A 21,192-nucleotide genomic window follows, 5' to 3' on the forward strand; every position below is an offset into this window, starting at 1 on the left:
AACATAATTTCAGGACTAAAATTTATTCAGTTGGAGTCTTTATTTGTAGATTTGCTGAATATAACTGGGATGTATTTTAGAAGAGTTTTTTTTGTTGTTTTTTTAGTTGAATGTTATTGAAGGGGTTCTGAGAGCAGTTGTTGCACATTATTGGAGCATTCATTTCTATTTCTGATAATTAATGATAAAGTGGAGAATTAGAAAGGATGTCACTTGACCTGGTCAAGAGGAGGTGTACATGAAACTCAATTGGAATTTTTTTCCCCCCTTCCAATTAAATAATGAACTCAAGGACAGTTCTGAAATGCTGGAATTTCCCATGAGACAGGCACTTGGGACTTTGACCACCCCAGTGAACTGCTTGCATAGAATTTTGCCTGTTCATAGCGTTGTGCAAATGCTGTTTGGAGTTCAGCGTGCCTCTGGCACAGGTGGGGATGGAGCTGTTCACACCCCCTGGGAGGGAGAGGGGGGCTTCCCTGTGTGGCTTGGATTTCCCAGCAGCTCCTCGTGGCTGCAGGCAGATGCCGAGTGCCGGTGGGATTCCGCTGCGGAGCGCGGCGCAAACTAAGGAGTAATCCCCGCTTATGTGGGCTGAGGGGAGCGAGCAAATCCTCTCCCTGTGATTTTATGAGTTCCTGACATCCTGCTGGAGGCAGGGTGACAATGGTTTGAAATATGGAGCTATACATTCCAGCGTGCGCAGCTATCCCACTGCCTGCTCATGCAGTCAGCAGCTCAAGGGTTTTATAGGGTGGCTCAGAGTCTGTCAGAAGTGGGGCTGGTATCTCACTGAAGGATGGCGAATTCATCCATGATCTAATCAGAAATGGGAAGTGTTGCCAGTCAGACCAGGCAGGGACTAAAGCAAACTGTTTCTCTGCTATTTGATTTGTGTGCATCTGTGTATGCATATGTGTATACCCTTAGTGATTTTGAGGAAGCATTCAGTTGTATTTAACTGCTCAGAATAAATAAAAGGAGTGTCATTTTTTTCAATCAAATATGGAATATTTGAGACCTTTTTTGAACACTAAAAGTTGGCAACTAAATGCAGGAGTGTGTTTCTGACCCACTATTGGTTTAAATCCTCTTTAACAGCTAAGGACATTCCTTAGAAAACCTATCAAATATGACTTTTTTTTTTTCTTTGCTTGTGGTGTCATAGAGTGCTAAATTCTCGAAAAAGTCAAACTCGTGATATTTCTTCTAATGAATCCAGACAATAGCTATTAGCTAGGAATTCAACAGGCATTCTGACACTCAGAAGCAGCTCTGACTCAAGGCATATGTATGTTTACCCTGTTGGTTATAATATCATGTGTGGTAGATGCTGGCAAGGACATCCCTCTCCTTTACCCAAAAGCATTTAGCAGTGGTGAAAAGACTTTTGTCAAGGCAGGCATAATTCCTCCCATGTTTGTGCTTTTAAAAAAGTTCACTGATTATTTTTTATTTATGAATGTTGTCTTTGTGGCTGGAAATAATAAAGATGCTAGCCACGAGCTGCTGGTGACTGGTTTATGTCATCAGTATCTAAACTTGCAGCACTGGGAATGGCTCCTGATGACTTGTGAGACTGAGTGCTAGAAGTGAGATGAGTGTGGTAATGGTGCTGCCTTAACAAAGGGTAGCATATGATAATCTAGAGGGTTTAATGGAAGAATAAGTTATTTTCCTTATAGGAAAATGAAGTGAATCCTCAACCAAACGTTCTTAAAGATGTCTTTTCAGTCTCTAATGGGGAAAAAAACGCAACCTCTTTTTTTTGAGCTTTGTATCCCAAGACTCTTATCAAGCCAACTCTGAAATCTGTTTTGAGAGGGATACTCTGAATGTGTGTCACAGACATACCCATGTTAATTTCTGGTGGTGAAACATAAATCAGGAACACAACGCCAATGAACACCCTTAGAAAACTGTGACCTGCTTGCATTGCTAGGCTCCCATCGGTATTGCTAAAGAAGATAAGCAGTGATTCCTTACAGATATTTTTCACGGTATCTGGAAGTATTTCTTGTATCCATTGTTACCAGTGCAAGAAGATACAGGAGCCTTGCAGCCTTTCCTGATGATATATGGCTTGTCTGAGGAAGTGGTATCTGAGGAGATACCTTGTCTTACAAAAGAAGAATTCCAGACAGCCAGTTGGGAGCATTAGCACTGCATGTCCATTCTGCTAGAAACAGACTTGGAACAAGGTCATGAAAATCACTTTAAAAAGCATTTCAAATATAAATTCAAAGGACTGAATGGGAACAGGATGGCATTATTCCCCCAGCATTGTATGTTGTTAATTTATGTGAGTGTGCTTCATACAGCTGGCACTTGGTGCTCAATTGCTGTGAAATATTCTTGGAGAGACAAGAGAAAGTTTGATTTTGTGACATTCATCTATCTCAAAGAACAGGAAAAAGACAGGATATTTGCACTCTGTCTGCAAATATCAATGCACTGAAGGTTACATTGAAGTCCAGGGGTTAAGAGCTTGCCACAGAAGGGGAACATGTGTCATTTTGGTAAAGGAAGGGACAAATAGAGACTGGAGCCATTCAGAAGATCAAATATTTAATGAGTATTTGATAAGCACTGGGAGAGCTGGAAAGTCATAAAGGATTTCTTCAAGTAAGTGTGAGAGAATTTAATGCGAGAGAATTTAATTCTAAAACTTTCAATTTCTCTGTCTGACCAAAGGGCAGGCCAAAGTAGGTTTGATGCAATGTGCAAAAGCTGAGTTCTCCATGAACCTCAATTTTGCCATGAGCTATGGGTAAACCACCTGCACAGCAAAGCACAGGGATTGAATCTCTCGGAAGCAAAGCAATTCAGAAGTGCAGAGGACCTGGAGACTTGAACTGTGAGAAACACACAAGCTGTTACTCCTGTTTTCTGTATGCTTCTGTTACCTCATCATGTGTTATGCCAGGGATGTAGCTTCCACAGACAAATGGCAGAGCTGTCTGCAGTTCACACCCCCAGCTGCCCCCCTGAGAAATTCTGTCGTGCTACTTCATCGATACTAACGACTGAGGTGGTCTGGGGGTATTGGAGGATAGGCAGCACAGAATGAAATGTGATGTAAAAATATACAGCATGGAGGCTGCTGTCCTGGTTCTTTTTTTTAAAATTAATACTTAATTTCTTTTATTTAAATAAAGCTGTTGCAGGAAATTGCCTGTGAGGGGACATTACCCAGAGCATTTCACAGAAAGCTGGGTGTGTCTAGATTAGGAGAGGAGCAAAAGTGATGCTGAATAGTTGGCAAAACCCCTCTATCCCTCTCTTTCCATGTGAGAGGGAACAAGGAAAGACATTCCACTGTGTCCACTATTACACTAAATGATGTATCCTTTGAGAAACTCCCTTGGGGGTTCATACTTTCCTAGGATTGCTGGCAGGGAGTCCTGCCTGTGCACAAAGGATTTGGCACCTGGAGATCCCACCAGTGCAAGTGCCTTCCACATCCTGCTGCTGTGATATAAGCAGAGGGACCACCTCATGGGAGCTTGAATCCCGACTGATGTGACTTGGTGATGTTGCAATAGGGATAATTGTAGTTTCAGTGGGGCCCCTCAGCTCTGGAACAAGATGCCTTGGCAGTACATGCTGCTAGATGAATGTTAGGGACTCGGTGCGCTCCCATATCCAGTTCCCAAATTAGGTCTGTGGTATTACAGAAGCCATATTGCTAATATTTCTTTGTGTGCATCCTCTTCTGCTTCTAATAATTTCTTTTGAGGCAGATATTGCAGTTCTTCTTCCCTCCATTGGGTAAACCCAAGGGCAGACAGGGATTTTGGCTTAGCAAAATGCCTGGGACTGCTGTTGAGGTTCTGTCTGCTGTGCCTGCCGCTCCCTATAGATTCGTTGTCTTTGGCAATCACAGAAATTTGACATTTCCAAGGAAGTGGCAAAGGCTTGTCCTGTCCAGAGGGGACTGTGTGGCTGGCAGATTGAGGGAGGGATGTATTCTGCTGTGTAGCTCTTTCCACAAATCCCCTGTGTGACTTTGGCACAGCCACAGGCTGCTCTAGTTGGCTTCCAGTTGTGGCTCTGCTGTTGCATCACTCAAGCTGAGAGGGTGAGATCTGCAGGGCACTACAGGTCCTGTTCTACAAACGTTGTTCACTGGTGCAGGTAGCACTTGCCCAGCATGTGAGTGCTCAGAGAGTGGCACAGAGCTGCAGTTTGTTTGCTCTGAGCTGGGCCAGCACAGCTCTGCCCTCTGCATGTGACAGCACTGGGAGTGTGAGAGCAGAGACTGGGTGCTCTTGCCTCTTCCCCTATTCATTGTCTTGTCCTTCTTACTGCTGTCTCTGCTGAGATGTATCCTACTGATATACAGCATGAGCTGAATGTCTGAACACCTCTGTGAATCTAAGCTGGATCTGCATGGTTTTCTTCAGTACCTTGGTTTCAGCCTTTAAAAAGGGAGCAGTACTCTTTGCTTCTTACTGTTCTGTGTTTTACCTATATGGCACAGAAATGCAACACTGTACAGAAAGAATTTCTCTCTATAGGTGTGCACTGTGGCCTGCACTGGTTAGAGCTTCTTGAGGCTGGAGGAGATGCAAGAAAATATATGACAATAAAATACAGCGTGAGCTGGCTGTAAGGTGGTGACTCTACTCCCACTGTCCCTCTTAGGCAGGGGTAAAATGTGGACAGTAGTGAATTCAGTGTTTGAAACAAATATTGGCACAATCAGGTAATTCCCATCAGCAGCTACTTCTGCTTAATTTTGTTGAGTAAGCACAGCCTTCAGTTTCTTGAAGTGCCTTTCTCTCTCCACGGCTTGCCATCCTTAGCAATATGGCCACGGAGAAGCAGTTGCAAGTGTTGAATTCTGTTACAGCAGACAGAGCTGCACAGGAGACCTAAATGAAGATCACAAGTGTTTGCAAACATGAACAAGTGTGGGACTTAAACGGGCCTTGCCCATGGAAGTTGTGTTTTTCATTTGAGTCCAAGTTAATGACCTTGCCCTAACCTCTGCTCACTGCCTGAGCCAAGCTGCAGAAGCTGAATAGTTCATTAGCATCAGAGCACAAAGGGGCCTGGTTCTCACATTGCTGTAACAATAGGAGATGTCAGAGAATATTGACTTGATTAGGCTGATACTTGGTGTAGCCTGGTCTAAGTGAGAGGAGAATCAAGGCCAAGGAATACGCCTCGCCCTCAAAATGCCTGTACCAGCAGCTGTGTAATTTGTAAGCTGGTTGCAAAAGTAGATGATGGCACCATCTTTTCTGCCTGGAAAACAATACTCGAAATAAAGCCAAATTTACAAAGGAGGAGGGTGTACTGTGCAATTGTTTGGGGGAAATGCACTGATTTTTCTCAAAATGGGGAAAATAGAGAAAGTGTGCAAGTTTCTGAGCACTGCTACTTGCATTGTGTGTAATTTTTCATGACTGGCAGTGGAAAATTGAGATGTTTGGAAAATGATACACATCTGCTGTTCATAGTTTGTAGTCTGTGTGAGAAGTGGGCATGTTCCTCAAAAAAAGGAGTCCCTAGGGCAGAGTTCCCTTACCGTGTGTTCGCCTGCAGAAAAAGTGTATAAAAGCCCCACTTTTGGAAGCAGTGCAGAAGAGCTCTTTTTTCACTTTTCTACTAGTGAGTGAAGGTGCTGTGAAGTCTCTGTTCTTTGGGGGGCACTGTGTACTAATAGCTAAGCTTAGTTTTGTAGTGGAAAAGTGCAGGTATTCTGTTTTCTTTGGAATATGGGCCACTATGTTGTTTGTTTGGCTTTTAGTAAGGTAAAGTCACTGGGTCCATGATTAATTCTTTCTTGCTGTGGGTAAAAATATCCTTTTCCAGCAGGTTTTTGGATGTCTTTTTTAGTTTTGATCTTTTTTAGTATATGTGTGCTTTGCATATATTTCGTTGTCTAAACCAAGAGAAATAAAATACCTCACCTAGAAGAAATGGGTAGATATACCACACCAAAATGAGTGGCAAGGAGGCATAATTACATGCCAACTTTTAAGTACTTTAATCCAAGGTGAGGAAGTGCTGCTCATGGAAACACTTGACTAAATCCTACTCTTCAGGGTGCTAGGTAAGCCTCTCTTCCTTGTATCCTGGGGGCCTTTCTTTCCCAATACCTTCAGGAAAGCTGAAAATTGGTACCATCTTCTGCCCTGCATTCCTTGCTTGGTTTTTGTGGATTAATGCACGACAGGCTTTTTGATTCCTGCACCTTAAACAGGATCCATTGCTTTTTCACTGGTTGCTTTTGTTGGCACTCTGAAAAATCATACTGCTTTTCAGGTAGGAACAGAGCACAGCCCTTGCCATTCATGGGGGGTTCGGGGCACTTTGGGTGCTTTGTGCCCTGGGTACAGCTCCTCTGGATGTGCTAAAAACCCAAAATGGCAAGAGCTCGTTGCAGGGGCTCTGGCTCTTGCACTGGATATAAACAAACCCTAGGGAGACTGAGGCTGGAATTTGTGGTAGGAAGTGCACCCTTCTCAGCACTTACATTCTGTCCTCGTTACTGTGTCTAAGCAGCACTAGGTTTTTTTTATTTTTAGCTGACTGACATTGTACTGCACACGGCCCCGCGTTTGAAGAGATGCTCATATTTCTCTGCTCTCTTTTGTGGTAGCTTTTACACCCTCTTTGAGCGTGCTGGTGGCTTTGAAGTCCTATGGATTGTGCTGTTTCAGGCCAAAAGATATTGCCTGAAGCAGCATGTGTAAAATTTTCCTAAAAAGTTACCTCTGCCTGTCTAACATAGAAGCAGCTTGTCTGTGCCCAGGAGGTAATTATGAGGATGATCAAATCTGCTCATGGTGTGTGGGCTTCTCCCTCATGCCCTCAGCAGCAATCCCCCAGACAGAGCTGCCAGCTGGGTGGCTCACTCACAAATCTCAGCTTACTCACCTTCATGTCAGAGGGCCACAGCTGTGAGCTCCAGCACCTGGGCTGGAGCCTCTGTGTGTGAGATGAGGCTGATTTCAGATGAGCTGTGGAAATGGCATAGCCATGGCATCATTTAGAAATCGTCTGCTGGGGCGGGGGAAACCCACACTGTGCTCTCTTTATGCTGTGAGGAGGTATGAGAAAACATGCAGAGCCAAACCATGCTCTCTGCGCTGGCCTGGAGCGAGAGAGGAGGTGTGAGCCAGCCCTGGGTGCATGGCACATTTCTTGCCTTTGCTCCTCAAAGGAGGAAAGAACCAAAGTCTGCTGGAGAGCCTCAGTATAAGCTGGTGAACCACCTCCTCAACTGCTCCTAGTGCTGACTCTTCTCTGGGTATGCTTCTCATCCAACCCAGTTCTTGAGCTAATCGTGTCCCCTGGGGGCCAGGGGAGGTTTAGTCCTCCCTTCCATCCAAGCAAGTGACACAGGTGTCACCTACCCTGCTATATGCACCAAGGCTTCCGACAAGATCTGGTTAGCCTGGTTACATCTTGTGTAATCTCACAAAAGTCCCCCTCATCTTTGACTGTGAAGTCCCACTTAGCACTTCTATTCTGGAAGGGCTGGAAGTGAAGGATGATGCAGTTGTGCCTGGTATTGCAGGGGCTGATGACTCCAATACGAAGTGAGGAGCAAGAGAAGTTTGCTTAATGCTGCCAGGGAAGGGAGTCCTATCTCTCTTCTCAAGACATAGCTCTCTTTTAAGTTTACAGGTTAGGACCAAGGCTCTGCCCCACCTGTGTGACCCTCCAGGGATATATTTTGTCATTGGAAGTGTTAAAACTCCTCACCATCCCTGTCGTGCTCAGAGACAAAGGACAGCAGACTTTTTACAGTGAATTGTTGCACTGCATAGGTGTGAAGGGAACCCAAAGCTGTGGGATAAGAGCGATGCTGGCTGGCTCTGAGGCTGTTTGCTGGGGTGAGAGCTCTGTCCAGCTGCAGCTGTGATTGCAGTGGGTGCTGCCCCGTGGGGCTGACAGGGTTATAACCCTTTGGATCCGTGACCCATGCCAGCGCTCCACTGTGTCACACCTTTGTTATGGGCATCAGGATTGCAAATAAAGGCCTCTTTCTTGTCATCGGGGCTCAGTGACACATCTTCATGCCCCTGGAGCAGGAGGAAGCCTGCCTCTCTGGGTCAGTCTCTGGGCTGGGGAATGGGGCTGGGTGCTCCCAGTGCAGCCCTCACTGCTGTGATTCTGCTGAGCAGAGCTTTGTTCTCCCAAGCCAAACACGGAGCATCTGTGCTAGCTGCAGGAGAGAAGCTCCTTTCTAAAGATTTCTGTCTATGCTGTGGGCATTAGGAGAGTGTGACCCACTGTTAGCTGTGGAGACAACAAAAAAATGACAATTTGGGGGTGAGAGGCAAGAGCCAGTTTGGTACAGATGGGAAGAATGGCCGCTCCCGTGGTGCATTTGATGCTCTATATGCACCTTGCTGTCTTGTGGGAATGTGCAGGGGTGGGGTGGTTCAGAATGTGTCTCTGAAGTGGCAGCTGAAGACATTGCAGTGACAGTGGTGGGACAATGCTGTGCAGTAGTGATCACCTGCACCATGTCAAATAAAGAGAAGGAAAACAATTTTGGGAAGCTCAACTATAAAAATGACTTCATTTTGAAAAGCAAAATATTGCCCCTCCATAAATAGCCCAATGACTTTTTCCAGGCACGGATCACAGCTCTGCCATCACTGCTGCTTTGGGAAGAAGGTACTTGGAGGCTGGACCAGCAATAACTCAAGTGGACCCTCTGGCCACCACTGGCTGCTGAGCCCCGAGGGGTTTGTGGTGCCAAAATGCAAGTGGTTCAGAGTGTCTGCACACAGCAGCCAGACCTGCCCCCCCAGGGGATGATTTGTACTGTACTTTCTAGACCACAGGTTTACCTCAGCTTTAGCCTGCAAATTTTTGCAGGAAAAATTGATAAACCTGTGAGAGCCCCAGTCTCGACAGAGATTTCCAGGTATTTCTAACATGATTCTTCTGAGGGAGAGACTGCAGGCTGAGGTCTCCAAGAATGCACTAACAACCCAAAATGTGTAAGTGCTTTGACTCTTATCACAAGCTGTCCCACCCTTGCCCTGAGTTATCAAGCTGGAGAGCTTAGCAATGAGCACTTGCAGGGCCCTTCCTTACTGTGATAAGGTATTGATATTAAAATTGTACTTGATTTAGGGGTTTCATTTCTGCATATACTATTTTTTTTCTCTGTCTCACGTGTGCAATCATAAAGCAGGATTTGGGTTATTCAAGTCCCAGAAATATTTTTAGCTCTGGGCTGTGACACAAAGGGTGTCTCGCTGTTAAAGCAAAGGGGAGGGTGTGGCTAGAGTGGCAGTCCTGGTGGTGAGGGCAAGGACTACTAGCACGGGAGCTCCCAACATTGTTACAACTCTGAATTTAGGCACGTTATAACTATATTTACAGCAGGTATTTACAGGTAGCTCCTGTCACAGGATGGAAAGGGGCACCCACTAGGATTTAACTCTGCATTCTTCCAAGCTCAGCTTTCCAGTAGTATGTCCAGGAAAACTGTGGTATCCGTGACAGTTTGTTGGCTTCAAAGCTTCAAGTCATGGAATTCAAAAGCTCCTCTTGGTGAAATTCAACCGAGCAAGAAGGACACAAACTACTTTTCATGATGTAATTTCCCCAAAGCAAAATTGTTTGGTATTTTTTTCCAGAATTTTAATGGAAAGGTGACTTGGAACACAGAGTTTGGGATGCTTTGGCAAGGGAGTTATCAAAGTCATGGTAAAAAAAAAAAGCTAAAATACCCCAACAACCCCCAGTTGCTTCCAGCTTTAGGTAGTGTATCCCTTCTAGCTCCCTGTTGCAGTGGACACTGCGATTGCAGGGGTTGGTGGCCATGCTGGAATGAGAACCTGAGGGTACTTCTAACATCCAGCTTTCTGTTCTGAGAGTCCACATCCCTTCATCCTGCTTTGTTCTTAGCCTGGATTTCCCCCCTAAAAATCTAGGGGCTGCTAAGATCCAGTAGAGATTTGTAATTCCTTCCTAAATAATGTCACTACCTTTTTTATTTGGTCATGGATACATAGGCCAATAATTTCTGCAGTTAATGGAATGACTGAGAACAAGGATTTTGTTCTCTCTTGTCCAGTAAATCATGCAAAACAAAGTTACATATATGCTGTAGGTATTACTTTTAGTATTTAAAACCAATGTGTAGCCACATCATGGGAATTGTCTGACATTAGAAGAACTTTCCAAAGGGTTGTTAAAATGAAGGAAAAAAAAGTGCCTTCAAAAAACAAACACCACTTCTTGCTCCATATAATAAAGCAGTGAAATTTAAAATGGCACTAGAATAATTATGATTTCTTGCCATAAATCTGCATAGATTTGGCTCTCTTTGAATTTTTAAAATGCTATAAAGATTAGTTTACTGTCTGTGGACTGGATCCTTCTTGCTTTACACGTGACTAAATCTGTGGGGCCCAGTGGCCAGAAAAAAGGACCCAGAAAGGCATTAACATTGTTCAGCCCATTCAGCTGCAAAGTCATCTTACACATAGTTTTCCCCTAGCTGGTTTTGTGTATGTTATTGTCAAACATGAATCTGCAGAACATCTCCTGGCCTGGAATCTTGTTCCCTTAGAGCAGCCCGCTGTTCCCCTGCAGCCTTTCTTAGTGGCTGGTATATGTGCATGTTGGGTTCTCTGTACTGTGCTGTTTTCTAGGCAATAATTTTCATCTTTATTTTCACACTTAATTAGTTTGTGTTTTGTATGTTTCAGTCTTCATCTGTTTGGTCATTTTTTTAAGATACCTGCATAATTTGCGAAGTTATCAACAGCGTGTGATCACTAAAGCTAAACAAAGATTAAAATTAATCTAAGTTTACTTTATTGATAACATTCAAAGACAGTGAAAGTATTGGTCATATTAAGTAGATGTAGCGCTAATCTCATAGTAAATGAACCAGGTTTAATGTCTAGATGAATAGCTGTAGAACTATAAACTCAACCCATGTATCCAACTAGTCCAGCTTGCCAAGGATCATCATCAAAGTCTTGAATCTCTTTAAAAGTTATTTTTCAGAACATGGCTATTCTATCTGTAACTTCTATTGTACTATTTGAAATGGAATCAGGCTGTGAAGCCTGCCAACTCATCTTTCATGTGCCTTTCCCACTGGTGTCTGTCTCTTTCTGCAGAACCAAGCTTGCACAGCAGAGTGTTTCTGTTGCCTTTTACATGTGGTCCTCGTTAAAAAAAAATACAATGAAGTTTAGCTGTGGTGAAATTATTTTTTTGATTTTTTTTTAAACTGGTGCAAAAAGTAAATATGTTTACCGTGTCTCTTTCCCATTCAGTGAATTTCCTTTTTCTAAGCTCCGTTTGTGTTCAACAAGACAGCCTCTTTCTCCAAGATTAACATTTCTTATGATTGTCCTGACAGAGGATTTACTTTCAGAGGCCCTGCTAAGGATAACCAAAAAAGGGCATGTAGCAAGACAGTTTTGGCAGCTTGCACGAATTTTCGGAGCTTTTTAGGTCTTGGTTTTCTGATGAGTGGCTTCCTGAGCATGCCTAGGGAATGACAGGCATCTCTGCAGGCAGGCTGAACCCACCTTGGCTTGCGCGTAGTCATTGGCTGCCTATTAGAATAAATTGAGGACAATGCATTCCGCTGCCTGCCAATTGTAAACATAAGGGATATGTGTTCACTTAGCATTGACTTTTGGGAGGGGCCAAGGAAAAGCTGTACTTTTATTGAATAGGGCTGTGTGTGAGGCTGCTGGTGTGCCTTTCTTGCTGCGCTCCTGCCCAAGCAGCGGGTTATTCATTTCCTTCCTACTAGCTGAAAACTTTGCAGCCAGAGGTAAGGACTTACGGGACGCGTTCGTCTGGGAGCGAGCCGGGCTCGCCGCGTTTGCCATGCAGATTAAGCAGCACGCGGAACCGAACGAGCTGTCGGAGGATATTTTTGTTCTCCTCCTCTCTCTCTGTGGCCCCCCCACTCCCCCTTCCAGATGTTCGTGGTGAACTAAGGGAGATCTCCGTGCTGTGCCGGGCGGGTGGAGAGGGGATGCATGTTTGCTCACCCCACGGCACCTCGATGAGGAGGTGCAGGGCAGGATCTGTGCTGCTGGTCCCACCACTCCATTTTTGATCCTTTGGTGGGTTTGTTAGTGGAGCAATAACCTATCTACCCTTTCTTTTCTTTTTCTTTTCACTCCCCCCCCCCCCTTTTTTTTTTTTTTTTTTTTTTTTTTGGCATTGCAATGAGAAAGTTTTTAGTGTGTTAAGGTCTGGTGAATTGCTTTTAATTTTGCAACTTAATATGTGGACTTTCAGGGCAGCCTGAGTGCAAGGGCAGCCTCCAGACGTAACTGATACAGATACAGTAAAGCTCTGGTTAATGTAAGTGATCTGATCCTTGCTGAAGCAGATGTCCCTCATGGCAGCCTTTCACAGAAGTACTGTTGACAATAGATGGCATCAGTTTTTGCTTTCAGCCTCCAACAAGCGCAGCAGTGCGTTGCCAGAATGTTTCTTGTGAAGTTGTCTTTCCTGTTAAAAGGGGGGATTTAAAAAATGCACTTGGGTGGGACTGGAGCTCTTAAAAGTCTTTGGGTCCGTGTTTGTCAGAGTGCTGCTGGCGAGAGCTGGCTAGCAGGCTCCCCTTCCCAGCTCCCGTGACATGTCCGGACAGTTGGAAAGCCCTGTGCAAGGCTGGCTGCTGATAGCACGATATTCTGCATGGCAGGGAATTTCTCAGGAAGAGGGCTGGGAAAACGAAGGGAGGGAGGAAGTTAGCTACAGATGAACACTTGGTAGCTGCAGACACTGACCAAGCTGCTAATCTCTGGCCAGAGCTGCAGGGATGGAATAGATTTGTCTCGTATGTCATATGTTGTTTGGAAGAATGAAAACATAACTGTTTTAAAATGAGTTTTTGTGGAGTATTTGTTTTCAGAGGAGAATTGCTTTTCGCAGTATGCAGTTTTTGTACAGTTTTGCCTGAGAAGGCTTCCCCTGCTAAAAGGTGGACAGGAGAATAATTTGGGAAAATAACACATTCCCTCCTTGGCAGCAGCTCAAAGAAAATAAGGAGGCAGAGTGGGATTTTTTTTTTGTGAGAACCGTGTATTTATCATAGTTTGTCTATTTTAGATACTGTACTGTGAATAATTGTGTTTGTATGATTTGCAGTTAAAGAACCCTCAGATTCTGCCTCCATTTTTTCTCTGTCTCATTAAATGTAGCAGTAAGTCCTCATCTGCAGCAAGTATCATCTTTTTTGCCTGCCGTTTAGACAGGATGGGATCCTAAAACTACACACACTAAAACCAATGGAACAGACTCTTTCAGCATAAATTACAAACTGAGCAAAACTTTTAGTCCATTTGCTTAATTAAATTGCCTTTAAGGTAAAGCAGGAACTTTCCTCAATATATATTTGAAGAAATGATAGGTCTGCCTTTTTGGGGGAAGCTGCTTGGATAGGCAATCTTAGTTAATAAAACCTGCATGTGTTAATGCAGAATCTAAATCATGATGGCAGGGAAGAAATACCAGGTGAGATGTCTGCGAACAAGAGACTCAATTGAAATAATTTGTATTTCCTGAAACCTCCTCTTTGCTGCCACTTGCAATGACAAGGGGATCAATTCCACAGCCTTCATTCACAGGATTAGTCCTGGTGAAATCAATACTGTCATTAATGGATTCAGGGTCTGATGCAAAGGGAGTTCTGTGTGCTCTGAATGCACTTTGACAGTGAGTGATGTAAGCATGTTTTAGGAGAATAAGGGATTTTCCACAATTGCTGCTTCATATACTCACAGCATTATTCTGACATGAAGCAGCCTGAGAAAGGGGTAACCTCCCTTGTGCTTTTATTTCTTGTCCAGTACTGATCTACACAATGTAATAGTGACCCTGAAAGGTGATTTGAAAGGAAAGTGGTGGGGGGGGGTGGGGTGTAAGTTCCTCTTTCTGGCATCAGAGGGAAAATTGAAGCCTGTTTAGGTGGGAAGGTTTCTTATCCCTTGGTCTCATTCATGAGACCACATGTGACACAGCATCTGATCAATCCCATACAGGGTTAGGGTGAAGTGCTGCTCATTCCAGGTGGGGAGATCACAAAGGTAGGGCAAGGCTTTTCTCATGGATGCCTGCTAGGAGGTGGCTTCTGTCCTATGAAGATGCCAGGGAGGGTGTATCAAGAGTCTGACTGGAAGTCCTCCTTGTTTCACACTTCCCTTCACACAGCTGGAGCAGCCCTGCCTGTGGGGGTGATCTTTTCATTGTAGAAAAGTGACAGCCTGCGGGACTTCCTTCCTGCAGGGCAAATAGAGCTCGAATGTTCTGGGACTGTTGAAAATACTCTGGTTTCTCAGTAGTTGCCTACATGAGACCTATTCTTGGGGGCTGCCTTTTACTTTGTTCAAAGATCAGTGGAGTTCTTAACCCCTATCTGCCAAGGGTGCAGCTTGGTACATTTGATCAGTGTGTGAACAAAGAGGGACAGGAAACCATATATGCCTAAGAATGAGAGGGCCAGGAGATCATTACTGTCCATCTGCAGGGCTTGTCTGGTCTGGACTCTCCTGGGTGTGGGAGAAAGCACCAAAAAAGGGCAGAAGGCGAAGTGCAGTCCTGTGAACCTTTCGTTGCCTTTGAGAGGAGCTTTACAGGGAAGTTTGCAGGATTGGGCTCCAGGTGTACAAAGCCTGAGGCACACAGGCCTGTGACTGCAAAGAGTGGGAGTCTGCCTTCAAAGCAAGCTTTCATTCTTTAGAAATTGTCTTCTCTTAGTAACTACCCCCTGGCAGCTTGTAACGAGAGAGTTGCTGCCTTACTAGAGCCTTGGGATTTGTGCGTGTGCAGGGATGGTTTGCTGGCTTTGTGCAGAGCTGCTGAGTGGTGAAATGGGTAAGAATGGATTTGGGGGGCAACTGTGCTGGAAGAAAGCCACCTACTTGTGTGTAGGCGCTTCCTCTTGGGGTGCTGTTCTTGCCTGGAAGATGTAGCTGCTGCTTGTCAAGGATTTGGCTAAGGCTGAAATTTGACTCAGAGGCATTTGAAGATCACATTAGATCTGACCTTTCTGGATGAAACACCAAGGTCACAGGACAGTTGAGCTATATAACATTTCTTTTCTTTCCTGATGCTTTTTTGTACATTCAACTAGCCCAGCAGGGAAGGTTGCTCAGTACTCTGTAATTTGGGATCACTCCCACCCCCAGGGGAGCTTGCTCCTACCTTTCTGCTAACATATTTCATCAACCAGAAAGGTTAGGGAATGTAACACTTTTACTTAGCTGATACGTTAGCTGTATGGTTTACATCCTGCATTGAGGAAGTGCTCCTTTCCATGCATTTTTCCTTTGGAGCTGTGCTTATGAACAGTATGGGGCCAGCAGCCTGACTGCCCAGCAGATACCAGCATGGTCCCCTCTGTGCCAGCTGCCCTTGTGAGGAGTTGCTGCCTTCTGGTCTTTGTGTCCTGCAAACCTCCTGGCTCCTGCTTTGTCTTGGAGCGCTGCTGTGCATCCAGAGACAGCAGTGCCCAGTTCTCACCTGGGCCACCCACCTCCTCTACCTGTGGTCAGGAACCACCACCACAAACTGATGCCTCTTTCCCTCTTCCTGCCCCATGTGCCCGCCCCTCAAGAGGGGAAAACTCTGTCCATGAAGCACAGGGGCACCTCCCGATCAGAAAATCTTGTCTACGGCAGCGTTTATGGGTTGAAGTTGGGAAGATTTGCTTGTGGGGACTGTCCTGCTGGCTTGAAGTTAGGGCAGGACCAAATAGCTGAGGAAGCAGGGGAAAGAAAGGGAAAAAGCAGCAATATCTTAAGCCACTGGAGTAATTTCTCCTTTGAATTTTTCCCTGTGGTCATAAATACCTGGTGAGTCACTTAATGGCCATGTGTCTGTTTCTCTATCTCCAAGTAAAGGATAATCTGTGCCTTTCTGTATTTAGCCCATGGGTCTGCTGGGGCTTAGTTCATTAGTGTTTATGAAGAATTTGCAATACCAAAATGCCAAGTTTAAGCACTGGCTAAAACCTTTTTTTTTGACTGATTTCCCAGAAGATCTTAGACTTTTTTTTTCTCGATGTGTTCACGCAGATATGTATTCGACTTCTAGATTGAGTATAAAACCACTGAAGCCCAGGGAATGAGGTGGAAATGGACCTGGCTCAGTGCTGACACTGTGCTGCCATGTCTACAGGGAACTTCCTGGGTGCTTGAGGATTGAATTGTTTGTGCTGCATCTGGAACAGTCTTCCTTGAGGCTGTCATGCGTGTTCCGAAAACGCACGAAGGCAGCTTCTGCTTACAGATCCACCATAGTGTCGTAAGCTTGGAAGCAAAACTACTCAGCTATCCCTTATCTGTTTGTTCAGTCTCACGTTGATGAGAGCAGTTGAAATTGTAGCCCCTGGGGCCAGGCCAAGCTGCAGTGGGGAAAATATTAGGGAAGGATTTCAGGCAATGGAAACATTACATGTTTCCACACCCTCTTGTGTACAGAATACAAATAAAGAGCATTTTCCCTTGAGACTTGCTGTGGAGGGTGTGAAGCAAAGTGGAACCCACCCGTTTGCACATTTTCTGGTTTATGTCCTTAAATGGCAAAACAACAACAAAAAAATCTTTGGAATTTAGCTCATAGAAGGGTTATAAATAGATCTGTGGAGATAAAGTTTTGCTGTAAATGCTCTGCTTTGGGATCTGTTCAGAAGGGTAACTTTGGAGGCTAACAAATATGAAGAGGAGAGGTATTGCTAACTGCAGGAAGACAGTGTTACTGCACATGCCATGCACGTGTGACCTTCCCAATCTTCCCTCAAGCATGTGGAGACCTAAGGGGCAGGGAAATTGCTTTGTCACTTCTAAAAGTTAAATAACTTGGGGTGAGGAAGAACTAGTGTTCATGATTCATTAAATGGCTAAGGGAGCCTGAACCTATGACAGCTATGTAAACAAAGGGCCTGAGATTTGTTGGCAGCTTGTTTTGCATCCTTGTCCAAAGGAGCTGACTTTGCTTAGGGAAGCAGAGCAGGGATGGACAAACCCTCGTCCAGCGAGCGCAGGAGCAGCGGCTCCTGTGCTGCTTCAGAAGGCAAGGTTCGATCCCGCAGGCTTGTGCCCATTGGATTCCAGTCCTCTTCGGAGGGAGCTCTGCCCAAATGAAGCAGTCTGTGATCAGGCCATTGTTTGTTTCTTATTTGCAAGGCTTTGATGTTCTCTCTTGTCTTTCTGACTGCCACAGGGCATGTTACTACCCTTTTCCCACTTCATTCTTTTCTTTGACAGTGAGCTCTCTAATGGTGAAATGGCCCTCACTTGATTTTTTTTTCCCCCCTTCCCTTGAGCCACAATGTTCACCCTGGTAAAATCTTTCATCCCAGAAGCACAAAGGCATGACCTTTTATGATTCCTCACTATTTCAGAGGACCTAACAGTGCTAATGTGATAGTCCAGACCATTGCTTTCTAATATCAGCTGAGGACAATTTCTGCTCAGTCTGAGTAGGTTCAGCTGCAGATGGAGGAGGCAAAGGACTTTGTCTGCATCTTCCTAATGACCTCGTGATAACCACCTTTCTCTCAGCAATTTCTGTAGCCGTTGAACTGGGGAGAATTCGGCTTTGCTCGGGCCTTGTTAAAGCTCATAGGTTTGGGAAAGAAATTCCAAGAGCTTGGCTACAATGTGTGGAAATAGGAGTGGGTTGGGTTAGCTCTGCGATCTGGAGAAGTGTTGGGTCAGCTCTCATTTACCTGCCCAGCTTAACCTGCTGGTGCTGCAGGATGCATCTAGTTAGCATCACTTCGGAGGGCTGCAGCCCTGGGTCTGCAGAGAGGAGAGAAGGTTTGCTGCTTTGTTTGGCTTTGGGAACAGCATATTCCCATGTGCAGAGCCACACCCCTGCTATGAAAATGAGGAGTTTCATTCAGATGTCTGATAAGCCACAGCTGTTGCTTGGCCACTTCAAACAGAACTGGGATTATAAAGACTGAAGTGCAGCTTTTTAATTGCTGTAAATATGAACAAGAGAGCTTAGGCAATCCAGATGATATGGAGCCAAGCATTTCTGTGGCTAATGTATATTATACTGACAAAAGCAGGCCAGCTGAGAATTTCCCTACTGCTGTCCCAGTAATTTAAAACACCACTAATCTCTCCTCTGCTACGTTGGCAAAAAAGAGGGAGAACCTGGGCATTAGCTGGCCTGAATCTGAGCTTGATTTCAGTAGCTGTACTGGGATACATTTAGGGATGTAAATGATATTGAGGCTTTTTAAAAATGTACATTGGATCTAGTCTGTTTGATTTCCTTGAGTTAGAGGAATTCAGAATTCACTGTGAGCTGCTTGCTATCAAGAAGCTGGCCCTTTTTGTTTGGTTTCTACACATCCCCTAAAGGACAATGACAGCAGGAAGTTGGGTCAAAATCCCAGTAATGAGTGTTCACTGGGCAATGATATTTCGTACAAGAGAGGGCACTCCAAACCCAGAAAGCCAGTAAAATTCCATTGCTCCTGGCTCCCTGGTGATTAAAAGGCCCTGCCATATATGGGAAAGGTCTGAGCTTCATTCACTCCAACCACAATAGTAAATGGCTTATTCACTGGACACAGTATGCAATCAAGGAGCATATTGACAATAAAAAGGAAAAGCAGAAACGTTTGTATGCAGTCTGCTTGCAGTCTTCTCTGCTGTGTGTTATTGAAAGCTCTGTGAGTGGTTTTTTTTTTTTTCTTGCTCCTTTCTTTAGATCCCTGTAAACTTCAGTCAGTTTTGTTTGCCACTTAACTCTCCTCCTAAAACCAGACACAGAAGCCTGTTTCCTCTCCTCCCCCCATATAACCCAAACAAGAAAAGAACATTTCCTTTACCAGTGCATATATAAATGCAGTTCCTTGGTCTTCAGTGCTTCTAGTGTGCATTTATATGACTAAAAGCTGGGATTAGTGGACAAAATCTTATTCTCACCAGGTATAAAGCACTTACTTTAAGAAAAGCAATGATTGAATGCCAGTGTTTCAGGTCAGGGATGGGACCACGGGTGTGAAGCAAATAGGTGTGTGTGTATAATTAGGGATGAGTTTTGGGGGAGGAAGGGAGCTTTGGATGGGAGTTGCAGAAGGGGCCCTCAGTGCTCCACGCAGCTCTCAGGGGTTTTCTTTCCACCACATCAGATGCAAAGTCATTGAAGAACAATTGTGTTTACACTCTTGCTTTTCAGTTTATTTTGTTTAGGGATCGGTATTCTCTGCCATCAGAATCATGGGGCTGAAGCAGTTGGTGTAGTTGCATTTTATTTCACATGGAGAACGTGTAGGTGCAATAATAGAGTGGCACAAGGTTCTTTGCTTGCTGGAGATTTTTCTGGCGTGTTTATTGTTTGTTTTGCATGGAGTACCTTAGAAATATGTTGTTTGTGTTGTATTGGTAAGTTTAGAGATTGTCTGGGATCTTCTGTACAATTTGGCTGCAAACCCCACATCTCTTTGTGGCCAGGAGGGCTGATGGATCAATTGGATTTCCCAGACTACACCTCATTCCACACCACGCTTATGTTTTGAGGCCATGTTTGACTTGGGTGTTACAGTCAGCCACAGGACAAGCTGCCTGGATTTGAAACCAGTCTTCTGCTCCTCCAAATACTTTTCATCTCTGGCCAGTAGTACTTCTGAGGAGGTGGCATTTGACCATTATCATCAGGAAGTCACGCTAAGACATGCCCACTGAGGAGCTCTGATGTGGCCAAAAGAAGCACGGTCGAGTTGCGACTGTGGGGTAATGCAATAGTAGCGCATGAAAAATTCTCTTTTCCAGCTCTTAGAAGGATCAGGGATAGCCAGTTTGGAGACCAAAATAACTACTTATCTAATCTCATTCATATTTTTTCATTCAGGATTTGGATTGTGAGAAACTCTGTGTTATATCAGCTTTGTAAATGGCAGCTGGAGCCTTTGGAGAAAGTCCTTGAGTAATAAGCACATTGAATGCAATAAGTATTATTGCATGGTCAAAAATGCTTTTCATTTCTTCTATTTTTATTTGTCTTCGTGATTCCAAAGGAAGACAGGAGACTGCTTTGTTTTCCTTTTACCTCTTAAAAGAGGAAAGTGTAAATGATGCATGTTTGGAGTAATTTTTCCTTTGGTTTTCCCCTCCCCTAAGTGATTTGTGACCCATCTCAGTGTTTGTGCAATCTCATTCTGGCTACTTGTAGAGAAGCTTTGCAGGAGTTCATGGTGTTTAACTCTTGCTGCTCTACGCTGTCCCCAGCTGGGAGTTCCCCTTCCCTTTGGGGTCCCTCAGTAAAGGCTGTCAAAGTCATCAACCCCCTCCTCTTGTGCTTGGGAACAGCCTCAAAGCTTCAGTCCACTGTCCATGGCCAGTAAAGATGTTTGTTTTTTTACTTGTCAAACCCAAAACTACTTTGTCATTCTTGTGCCATCTGCTGTAGCAACCCAATTGCTCTGCCAAAATAGGCAGTTTGTTTTGGTTTGGTTTTTTGTTTCCCTCTGTTCACTACCATCTATGAATAGATGTGAGCTCCTTTCTTGGAGTCAACATAGAGCAAACTTAATATTAAGAAGTGGAGAGGGAGTAATGCTGTGATTGCCTTCTGTGTCAGAGTATCTGATAAAGATCAGTTTGTCTTAGTGAAAAATGAAAGGAATTTACTGTATGTGTAGGAAATGTGTAGGAAATATGTTTTGTTATAAATGAACAGATTGAAGTGGTGACAGGCTATGAATCTGACTTATATGACAAAATAGAGTTATACAGCTCTGAAAGCCTGGAGACTGGTGTGATGAACTGGAAAAAACATTATAATCTGAGCACGTTATTTCTGTGTCTCCTGTGACCCTTCAAGGCAATGGAAAGTCACTGATGGAAAGGCTGTTGGCATTAGCAGGCATAGAACTGGTTTCATTGATCCTGGTTCAATGCTTACAGATCTCTCTGAGGCTGAATTTAAATAGGTACACTCAGTGTTTCCCAATTTAGAATGAAATACCAGAAGCTATAAGTGTAAAAAAACCCCAATAACCAACACCAATCGTCCCCCACAAAACCAAAACTGAAAAGCTGGGAAAACCATATATAGGTCATCTTGTCCCAATCCTCTAGGCAGTGCAGGATGATTCCCAAAAGTACATTTGCACATGTTTTGTCCATAAACACCTCTGTTTATTAACAAAGTACAATAAACTGTCATTTTTCAGTGAGGATTGGGATAGTTTGCTGCACTTTC

At 44.4% G+C, this 21,192-nt stretch overlaps 1 protein-coding gene across 8 annotated transcripts in view; it reads left to right on the forward strand.

Annotated features, from left to right (window-relative positions):
* The first annotated feature begins 11,624 nt into the window (after window positions 1-11,624).
* The window catches only part of CALD1 (caldesmon 1), a 177,422-nt gene continuing 167,854 nt past the window's right edge, over window positions 11,625-21,192 (forward strand). For 4 of the 8 annotated variants that reach the window (XR_014226373.1, XR_014226374.1, XM_082280726.1 and 1 more), the window contains exon 1: window positions 11,625-11,782. The gene's annotated coding sequence lies outside the window, so the exon portion shown is untranslated. The remainder of the gene's footprint in view (window positions 11,783-21,192) is intronic. The other 4 variants (XM_082280729.1, XM_082280731.1, XM_082280728.1 and 1 more) reach the window with 3 other exon arrangements.

The sequence above is a fragment of the Coloeus monedula genome (genome assembly GCF_965178545.1).
Source record: "Coloeus monedula genome assembly, chromosome: 4".
Lineage (NCBI taxonomy): Eukaryota > Metazoa > Chordata > Aves > Passeriformes > Corvidae > Coloeus > Coloeus monedula.